This window comes from Cantharellus anzutake, assembly GCF_015039405.1.
Source record: "Cantharellus anzutake strain C23 chromosome Unknown EI90scaffold_10, whole genome shotgun sequence".
NCBI classification, from domain to species: domain Eukaryota; kingdom Fungi; phylum Basidiomycota; class Agaricomycetes; order Cantharellales; family Hydnaceae; genus Cantharellus; species Cantharellus anzutake.
This window is the reverse complement of record NW_024066960.1, coordinates 1115846-1127350: the sequence shown is the minus strand read 5'-3', so window position 1 is coordinate 1127350 and position 11505 is coordinate 1115846.

Sequence of the window (11505 nt, the reverse complement as noted above, 5' to 3'; positions counted from 1 at the left end):
AAAAACACCCCTGGACCATGGGCCAGGACATAAATAGAACTCGTGAAAAATTCACGAAAAGAACCACCAGTGAAAGCACACTGGAGTATCATCAGCGACTCAACAGAGATGCTAAGGAGATCCTTCTCCCAAGGATAGGAGAAGACAATGCTGAAAGAAGGCATCATTCAGAAATTAGGAGGAGAATTGGCATGTACATACCAAGGTTTGGCCAAACATCCACTTATGATGGACCTCTCAAACAGAGAGGTAACTCAACCACACTCTCTCAAAACAATGAGAGAATCCAAATACAACTTCAGGCAAATTCGCCTGAAACTAAAGAAACGCTGCAAGGAAGATTTCCCCCAGCGAAAACCCCCCCAAAGGAGAGATCTCCATTGGATAGCGACCCCACAAAGGCAGGAGAGCAAGAGGGGTACCTGGAGAAATGGTATGAAAGGGCCATAAGAATGGCCAAAGTGAGAATACTCACTCCCTACCCAGAGGGAGTGAAGCCTGAAGCCCTAAAAAATGGGCTGGCCCTCCCTGAGAAGAAATGGTCAGGGGAGAACAACATGGAATCGATCTGGCAGTGGTTCACAGAACTACTGGGATTCCTCGCTTCGCAAGGATGCAAAGGTCCCCAATTCGACAAAGTCCATCTGGACTGCTTGATTCATGGATTAGGGGGACCCGCATTCGACCTCGGAATAAGACTCCAAGACGAAACTCTCCTCAGAGGAGACGAGGGCATGTTCCTCAAAGTTCTCAACATATTGATGAGAACTTTCATTAAAGCCTCCACTGCATTGAATGCAACAAAGAAGTACCGCAACATCAAATACAAAGCGGAAAAAGGCCTAAAACAGTTCTACCTAGAACTGTCTAAAGCAGCGTCCCAGATGGTGACGCTGCCAGACCAGGTGTCCTTCAATGCCAGGTTCCTAAACCACATTCCCCTCAAATGGAAGAGGGAAATAATTGCTCATGATAGAATCAGAGCAGACTTCTCCTCAAACGAGGAGATGTTAAAAGCAATATCTCATGTAGACGAGATAATCGATGGGCTGAAGATGTCTTCAGCCTACAAATCAGGATACTATACCCAAACAACTACCACAGCAACCACGAGCCGTGGTAGAGCCCTCCCATCAGGAAAGAAGGCTGAAGAGCCAAAACCCAGATGGAAAGAGGATACATCCTCGAAAAACTCGAGGAAAACTGACCAAAAGTCAGTTCCAATTTGCGGCAAATGTGGCAAAATAGGGCAAACGAAAGATTGCTCAAGACACAATGCAACGAGCGAGGAAAAACCAAGGCACATAGCTGCCATGGAGATCGCGACCACAACAGAAGAAGAGTCGGAAGACCCATCAGACAAAAAACCAGAGAACAACTCTGGTAACTCCGGAGCATCAAGCTTTAAAGTAGAGGACCCATACGAAGGACCTCAATACTCACCCAACTCAGAGGGTGAGGAAGTCAACATTGGGACCATAAGGATGGGCCCAATGTCGGTCGTCGATCATGATGACATAAATTACAAAATCAAACTGGCTGTAGCACACCAGTTAGAAAACACAGCAGACGAAAAAGTCACCGAAGCCTTGGTGGAAGCACCAAGAAAAGACACCTTGGGGAAATACACCAAAGTACCCAAGGAAAACAAGGAGAAAGGGAAGAAGGACCAAAAGTCCATCAAAATCCAGACCCCCTTGTTTGATGCGAAATTCCGCATCTCAGAAAATACCCTGCAAACAGACTGCTCTCAACAAAGAGAATGCTGACAGCTCACATAAAAATAGCAGGCATAAAAGCCTATGCACTATTCAACAGTGGAGCCGAAATGGATGCTATATTGCCGGACTTTGTCCGTGCGGTCCACATCCCAATTCTCCAATTGGAGAACCCAGTCGTCCTTCAAATGGGGACAAAAGGAACAAGATCACAGATCCTGTTTGGAACAAACATGGACGTTGAGATCAACAGCCACGTAGAAAACACTACTTTGATGTAATTAACATCGATAGATACGACGCCATATTTGGTGCCCCCTGGTTAAACACAAACCAGGTAAGCTTAGACTTCTGGTCCCACAAAGTGAGAATGGTGAACAAGGGCAACATAGATACCCTTGGAGTCAGCGAAGACTGTGTGATGAGATCACACAGATGGAAAACTCGAGCAAGAGCTCGAGAACAACCAAAAAAGAAGCCCCCCTGACAGGGAGGCAGGATTGAAACACACCTCAGGGTAATCGAAAGAAAGTACCCTGAAGGTTGGCCCAATCCTAGTCTGGAAGGACTAGAACTTCCAGACGTACCACACCTGGAAGGTCTCTCCATGAACAACCCCGAGTTCGAAATACTTAGGGAGTGGTGGAGAGAGAAATTCGAAACCGTAATGGCGCCAGTGCCATTAGAAATGCCTCCCTTGAGGGAGGTGAACCATCGAATCCCGTTGAAGGACCCAAACAAGAAATTTCAGGAAAACACCCCGAGATGTCCTGCAGCACTGCAGGAAGCACTAGCGACCAAAATAGATTGCTATGTAAAAGCAGGATGGTGGTATCCCACAAACAGTGAGCAAGCATGCCCACTACTGTGCATCCGCAAAGCAGATGGATCTTTGCGCATGGTAATAGACGCGAGGAATCGTAACTCAAACACGATCCTCGATGTCACACCAATGCCAGACATGCGACTGATCCAAGAATCAGTCGCCAGAGCAACATACTGATCCAAGATCGATATGTCAGATGCATATGAACAAATACGCATGGATCCAAACAACGTCCATAGGACGACATTCTCTACACCCCATGGGACATACAACTTGAACACAATGCAGCAAGGAGACTGCAACGCTCCCTGCACTTTCCAGTGCGTGCTAACCTGGGAACTATGAGGAGAAGTAGGCAGACGCTGTTGTGGGGACAAGTCCGTGCAGGTCAAACCAACCCTTATCACGCATTTCACCCCCTACTGCATCAGGGACTAGGATTGGTGAGTTGTGGTAATAGTAGGAGTTGTAGATACTGTGGAGGTGGTTCTGACGAGCCCAAGATCGTCGAATCTGGTTGGGTGGTTGAGGAGATATGACCTTTTCTTTATTTTCCTTATTATTTTCATTCATTCACGCATGTGACTTTCCTTTTATATTTGTATCGGACTCTTCCATGACAACTGTACAGACAGTTAGTTAGAGGTTAGACAGAGTATCAGCACCATACTCGCAGGACCCACATCTACCCTGAGAGATAGAGAGATACCTACCCCCCCCCCAGGCCTGGGTTGCGAGTCTAGATTGATAGACCTGTTACAACGCCTACATGTCTGGTTCGACGATATATTCACCAGCACAGGCTCAGTGGAGAACCACAATAAAGCATTATTGTGGTTATTCACTCGCCTCAAGGGGGCGAAATTCTACATAAGCCGGAAAAGATTCCAGCCATTTGCTCCAATCCTAGACATTCTAGGAAGCCATGTGGACGAACAAGGCATCCATGCTCGAGTGGATAAAATGGAAAAAATCTGCAACTGGCAAGAGCCAGTAGACCACACAGGAGTCCTAAGATTCCTGGGAATGGTAGAATATCTATCAATATTCATGCCAAATGTCAGTGGCTACACAGGACCACTGCAAACAATCTGCTCAAACAAGCAGACATTCAGGTGGACACCACTCCACCAGAAATGCTTTGACTAGATCAAATGTCTAGCATGCAGGGCTCCGATCCTGAAGCCCATCCAGTGGAATCCTGTCAGGGACGCGTCCGGGGTCGAGAGGGCCTGGGGGTAATGTCCGGCACTGAAGCCGTTGTTGTGGGGACAACTCCGTGTACCGCAAAAAGTCGGATTCTGCGGAATTTGGTCACCAACACGCAGTACATATCCGCTGACGCTCCCGATGTTCATTCTATCACTATCCAACACTCCACAAACTTATTCCTTATTTTTCCCTATTTTCCCCATCATTCCCGACAACCCCAAGCAAAATTCCCACGCCCAACCACGCCGCCAATTTCACCCCCTCTCCAGATCTCCATACCTACACATACAACCCAGCCACTTTCCCACCCAATAGTGATGCTCTACCTTGCTTCTTCACCCCCAGAGCATTTCCCAGAATGGCAATCCCATATCCGGATGGTTCAGCACGGAGTATACTCTCACGTGGTCTTGACAGCACCTGTCAATGGCCACATCTCAAGAAGTACTGCACCAAATGGGACGAATAGGGGCTCGTTGGAAAGCTGGAGACGAGGAGGTTGCTGACGGGAGGATAGGCGGGCGCTGTGGCGAAGCGCTGCGGAGTTAACTTTTACATTTCCCATTTCGGACCCGTTATGATATATTCCCCATTCATTCATATTTCTTTTATTGTTTCTTTGTTCCCAATTGGATATTCATCATTTACGGTTGCCTAATGGCCCATTTACATTCCCCCAGTCCATTCATTTCATTTCAAACATATAAAAACTAGATAACAACTTGTACATAACAAGTTAGGATTGAATAGACCCGTGAAGGGACAAGCAGAAGTTGCATCCAAGTGGCAAAGATGCCATCCACGACCCTAACGCCCCCTCTGAGCTAGTTGCTCACGTCTAAGACCCCCTTCATCATACTACTCAGCCTTGACGTCCAAGAGAGATGTAGGTGAGTGTTTGTTTGAGGTTTTTGCAGACTCAGTAGCACCCACGGACCAAAACCCGGCCCAACGAACCACACCCGCACACACTACCACCCTCCCCCTTCTCTCTGTCTCGAGTCTAGGCGATAGACCCGTTACACCGTCGTGGGGTGTGGAGCGGGTGTGCGTACTGGCGGGCCTGATCCGGGACAGTGGTCCCTGGCCACTCAGTCTGAAGTGGAGAATGTGTTATTATTATTAAAGGGGAAAACTATACTACTTACCTGAAGTGGAGAATGTGAGAAGAAGGTTACTTCTTCGGTTCCCACTTCAGGTACATTTATGTACATGCGGCTTGAGTCACATGACGAGTGCCACGTCATCCTCGGAGACAGCCGCAGGCATCCGGGTGTCCCTGTGGGGGATCCCGAGAGCGTCTGCTGCATGCATGCGTGCTGGGCACAGTGGGAAGCCGTCTGGGGTGTGTGGGCCGGACGGGTCAATAGTACATCGATACAAAGGAAGATGGTCCGTGTAGATAGAAGGAAATAAACAGGAAGAGGAAGATGAGAAGAATGAAATAAAGAAAGGAGAGGGAAGAGGGAAAAGGGAGGGGAAGAGAGAGAGGAAGGAGGAGGGAGAGGGGTGGACAGCGGGGAGCGGGTGTGGTGTGGCCAGGTGGGTCCGGGTGGACCCGGGTCAGGTGGGTGTGCCCTGACAGAAAGAGATGCAAGTCTCCGTGCTGGACAACCAGGCCAACGACCACCCTTCCCCATGGGGGAATGGTAGACCTACCATACTCCACACCTGAGCCAAGTAGCTCAGGAACACAACAACCCACTCCCACCCAGGGAGCACCCACTTCATCGAGCCCACAGCTCAACAATGTAGCCCAGGCTATGTCATCGCATCTGACACAGCAATTGGATGTCCAGATGAATAACCCGGAGGAAAACCCTCCTCCAGGGCAATGACTCCACCCTTGAGGAAAGGGAAAGTGACATGGTAATATGCCATCAAGGCGCCCATGAAAACACCTTCCCCCAACTTGAGGCCCTGCACACAATACTGAAGTAACAATTGCGGAAATCTCTACTTCGTCAAAAGACCCACATCCACCACTGCTCGTGTGTAAACACCACTTACACACAAACCCTCACGGAACAAGTGAGGAACACCAAAGACATACAACCTTTGGGTCGAAATTCATTTTCAACAAACTCCACTACTTTCCCCTCTGCGATACCCATGTATCGCCGTTCACTTCAAAGTGATGGCCCACACTCATTTATTCCCTAAACCTTTTCTCTCTCCTTCACCAACATGTACAAAATCACCCACTTTAAAGTGGTGACAACAAAACACTCATTGATAATTTCAAACTCAATGTAAATCAATTCTTAAAACTTTATTTTCTTCACCATTAACCTTGTATGCATCACAAATGCAATGCAAGGGGGGAGAATGTCAGGCCCGAACCCTGAGCCACATGTAATTAGATACATATAGTCACGTGGGTAAGCAGGAACCTCTGGGTAACTGCTTACACACTACCGTAAAATACACACACTTGTATCACTTACGGCTCTGTGTGCTGAGCTACCCTGAGACCTCACAGTCTGACTGGGGGCAAGTGGGGCTGCATTGCCTGGAAGCGCCACCACTGGTTGTCAAGGAGGGTGGCCTTGCGTTTCCACTTGGCCCAGGTAGTTGGCATGGGGTGGAGGCAGTAGATGCTCTCTCGGAGCCGGGAGTTGATCGCCTGTTCAAAGCAGTCTACTAGCCCTATGTCTCCTAGCTGAGGATCTCAAACTCTTGGATGACCTTGTCCACAGAGTCGGTGCCTTGTCACAAGGTGGCCAGCTTCTGCCTGGCCATGGCTTCGTGGTTCGGGTCTTGAAACATGGCATCGAGTTCCATGTTGAACTCATCCATGGTAAGCCCGGGGGAGCCTGTTGTCAGCAGCGCAATGGTATGCTGCATCGCCCATGCTCCTGCAGTCCCTCCCTTCATGTAAGACAGGACAAAGAGGATCTGGGAGAGGGCGTCGGGAAACTCTGCCACCCAAACATGGAAGTAGATGCCGCATTCAGCCTTGAAGTGGTCAAGGTCCTCGGTTGCTCCAGAGAAGGGGGTGGGGGGGCAACTTTGGGCAGTTTGGGCAGTTTGGGTCTGGGGGCAGGTGTGGGCACCAGTGCAGGCGCAGCTGGGGGTTGGTTCTGGACTTGGCTCTCTACAATGGCCTGGAGCTCTTGGAATCGGGACAGCAGCTCGTCATACTGCTCTTCAGTCACCATAGTGGGGGAGATGGGGGAGGCGGGGGAAATGAGGTTAAAGCCTTCTTCTGCTGTCAGGGACAGCTCCGAAAGCGGCGAGATCCCAGCGCGAGGGACTCAAGGGGACAGGTGTCAGCTATGCATAGCAGTGGTCCCATCGCAGGGTGAGCATCCCCAACCACTTAGTCCGAAGTGGGAAGTTGGGTTATCATTAAAGGGGAAAAGCTATGGTACTTACCTGAAGTGGGAAGTTGAGAAGAAGGCTGCTTCTTTTGTTCCCACCCCAGGCGCTATTATATACATGTGGTCAGGGTCACGTGGAGGAAGCCACATCATCTCCACACACAGCCACACCTCCCCCGGTGTCTCCGTGGGAGATCCCAGAGGTGGCTGCTCAGTAGGCAGGAGTGTGCACGGTGCGTGTGGGTCAATGGGAGAGGGCCAGAGGGAAGAGAGAGGAAGGAGGAAGGAGGAAAGGTGTGGAGGAGAGGGAAGGTGTCAGATCCAAAGGTGAGTATCAGAGCGGACAGGAGAAGAGTAGGAGGATGATGGAAGGGTGGAGGTGTTGTGGGGAGGAAGCGGAGGAGTGGGAGGAGTAGTAGTAGGAGGGTGGCAAGAGGGGTGGTGTTCGGTCCGAGGTGGGTATCAGAGCAGACGGAGATAGGACAGGAGAGGGATGGAGGGATGGTGGTGGCATGGGAGGTGAGAGGAGGTGTGGTGCCAGGACCGAAGGTGAATATCGGAATGGACAGCGGTAGGGCAGGACTCTGGAGGTGGTGAAGGAGGAGGTCCGGGAGTCGGGTCAAGATCAGGTATGCACAGATATGACAGCATCCATAAAACCAAACAGGAATACTTCTGCAACATCACAGAGAATGCCAACCCAAGCAATCTTTGGGATATCAGGAAATGGACGAAGTGCCACAGGACCTACATCTCCCCACCTCTGCAGTGCGGAGAGAGGCAGGACCTGGCAACTACACATGAAGAGAAATGCACTACTCTACGGGAAAACCTCTTCCCACCCCCACCCCACCTTACTAACCAACCACCCATCTCCCTAGACCCAAGAAACAATGACATTGAGTATGTCAGTGTCACGAGGAGAGAGATCCATGACACGATATTCACTGCAGCCCAGCTAAATGCTCCAGGCATCTCAGGCCTCACAGGCCGGGCCTGGAGATGGGTGTGGAAGATGCTAGGAGACGAGATCTTCCACCTCCTGAGACTATGTGCAGACTCAGGATACCACCCAAAACTATGGTGCATGGTGATAGTGGTAGCCCTGCAGAAACTGAACAGAGATTACTCCTCACTGAGATCCTACAGACTGATCCAACTGCTTGAAGTATCAGGAAAAGCCCTAGAAAGAGTGCAGGCCCGCAGATTAGCATACCTAGCTGCCAAACACCGCCTATTCCCCACCACCCAATATGGTGGCATTCCAGGCAGATCAGTGCAGGATGCCCTACTCACTATAGTCCACAATATTGAGGTGGCATGGAATCATGGAAAGGTGGTATCCACACTCACCTTCGACATCACAGGCTTCTTCAACCATATTCCACACTCCCACCTTATCAACACCCTCAGATCCTACCACATCCTGCTGCCCATAGTAAAATGGGTACTCAGCTTCCTCCGAGACAGACAGGCAGCCATTTGCCTGGATGGTAAATGGGACTAGCTTAGACCCATTTCCACCAGTGTACCCCAAGGCTCATGCATATCCCCCATTCTAGCTGCTTTCTTCACCTCACCAATGTGCAAAGCCATCACTGAAGGAACACAAGCCAGAATCATGAGGAACACAGAGCTAAGCACTAAGTTCAAAAAAGGCCAAATCACTATCTTACCCCCCACTCTATATGTAGACGACAGCTCACTCTCAGTAGCAGCACCCTCCAAAGCAGAGGCCACGGATGTCATAAGAATGGCATTCCAAGCAGCACATGAGTGGCTGAGGGAAAGGGGCATGAAGACTGACCCAACAAAGAATGACCTAATGCACTTCACAAAGACGAGAATGGGGAGGAATGCAGGCCCCGGTCCATCAATCACCATACCCTCACACAAAGCCAACACAACCAAAACTATCACACTGTCAACCTGATGCACTACCTGGGCATCTGGTTCGACCCACAACTCAAATTCACCAAACACATCAAAAGAGCCACCTCAAAAGCAGCCGGAGCGGCACAAGCCCTACACATGCTCAGTAATTCAGAAAGAGGCCTCCACCAGACACACTTCCAATGCCTGTACCTAGGAGCGATTCTTCCAATCGCACTATATGGTTTACCTGTCTTCTGGCAGAAGAAAACAATACTAATCAGGAAACATCTTTCTACTCTACAAAACAAGTGCCTCCACTTGATAACCAGGGCCTTCCATACTACAAACATAAACGCTATGGAGATAGAAGCTTCCATCCCCCCATCGACCTATACCTTGAATACAGGTTAAAGATGGAAGCGACTCACCTCTCATGTCTCCCAGAGGACCACCCAATAATAAACTGACTCTACTCATGGCAAAGAAGGCAGACAATGCCAACAGAGCCTCCCCCTCACCCAGTTTTCGACCCACACAAAAGATACCGCATGGACCCAATGGACAGATTCTCAACATGCATCACCCACATCGCCAAGCACATGATCCACAGCACCGAACAGATCCACCCAAACCTAGAGGCACCTGGCACATCTCAGAACATGACATCGAGGACAGGATACAGATATACCTACCAGATGATGCCCCAGGATCCTTGTACAAGAAGGAATGGACAGATGACCACTTGGAATTCACCACAGAACACAAGGAAAACCCTGATATCCTCTTCATATACTCAGACAGTTCCAAAATGTCGGAAGAAGGAATAGTTTACACAGGATTCAGAGTCACAGGCTATGTAGTGGGCAAGATAGCATTGGCCCAATGGGACCATACATAAAAGCATTTGACACCGAGATGCTGGGCCTGAGAAAGGCAGCAGAAGCAACCTGGTGCTTCTTCAACGATGACTCTATCACCCCTAAACCCACCCAAATCATCTTCTACTCGGATAACACAAGCGCGATCAGAAGGATCTTCCAAGGCAAACCTGGGAAGGCCCAAGAACATACCAGAGCCTTCAGAAAGACCATCTGCAGCCTCATAAACAACAGAGACGACCTAAATCTCACCATCAGCTGGTGCCCTGGCCATTGTGGTATCAGTGGTAATGAATGGGCTGATGAGCTAGCCAAAGAGGGCGTGTCAGGGCCCAGCCTCGGACTCGGAGGCTCCCTGACCTCAACCCCCATCTAACCTGTCCTCACACTATGCAGGGCATGAGATGTATAGTAAAAGGAAAGATAATATATACACTTGCCTATGCGGGGCATGAGATGAGAAGAAGGGTAAAGGTCTCATCTCCCCGCATGGTTGCTATATAAAGGAATGGGGGTGCTGAACCCTGACAGGGCGCCTGTAAACCCACTGATTGCCCCCGCTACCACTCACTCTCCTATGTAGAAAGCCTACATAAACACGAATTGCTAGAGGTGTGGAGAGAACAATGGACTTGCACACCCAACCCACCCAAATCTGGATTCTACACAGCAAACCACATCCCCCCCTCGATCAAACCCACCACCAGGTTTAAATCCCTGGACCGAAAAACTTTCAGCACACAGTTCCACACCAGCCATGCTCACATTGGGGAATACTACCACCGATTCAGCATCCAAGTGGAGAGCAAGGAGTGCACTTGCAGCACATACATGCAGACCAGAGAACACATCCTACAGGTATGCCCAAAATTTAAGAGATTCAGACACATACTGGGCCATGGACGTCAGTCTAGGTTCAATATCCTGTCAGGGCCCAGCACCCAAGCCCTGACCCCACACCACCTCCTCTCCTTCTCTACCTATTGGAAATGGTGAGTCACCAGAGATATCCGGGACATATGTGGAGGATAATGTGGAGGATGTGACTAAGCACTTGCATAAATACTGTGCATAGGAAGCTCCGGATTGCCGATGCATAGTATAAATATGGGTGCTTTAGCACCGTATGTTCTTTAGTTACAGTTTCTCTTCTCATTTCTATATTACATCTGGGTTGCGAGTGAACCGCTGAAGTGGGTTGCTATATATGGAACTCCGGATTTACAACACTACCAGTTGTTGTTTCACTGCCCTGTACACTTGTGTGAGCACGGAAGTGTGAGAAGACCTCCAGACACTGCCACAGTTCTGGGCGAGCTGCTCACCCAGAATGTTCCCACGCCCTCTGAGTACTGCCACCCGGACCCTCCCCATAGTCACACCACTCAACTGGGGAACTGTACAGTCTTTCCTTTTATGGGTGCCATGCGGGGAGTTGAGAAGGTTACCCTTCTTCTCAACTTAGTGCCTGCATAGAGTGCCCACATAGCATAAGCACTGGAGAAGAGAGGCAATGGGAGCAGACCCAAGGCCCCAAACGGAGAAGGAGACAGTGATGGATGCAGAGTAGAGTGATCCAGTTGACCGACAACTATTTATTTTTATATATGTAACATACACACATTATTGCCCCGACAACCCCCCCCCCTGACATCACAACTCCCAAGGATCCC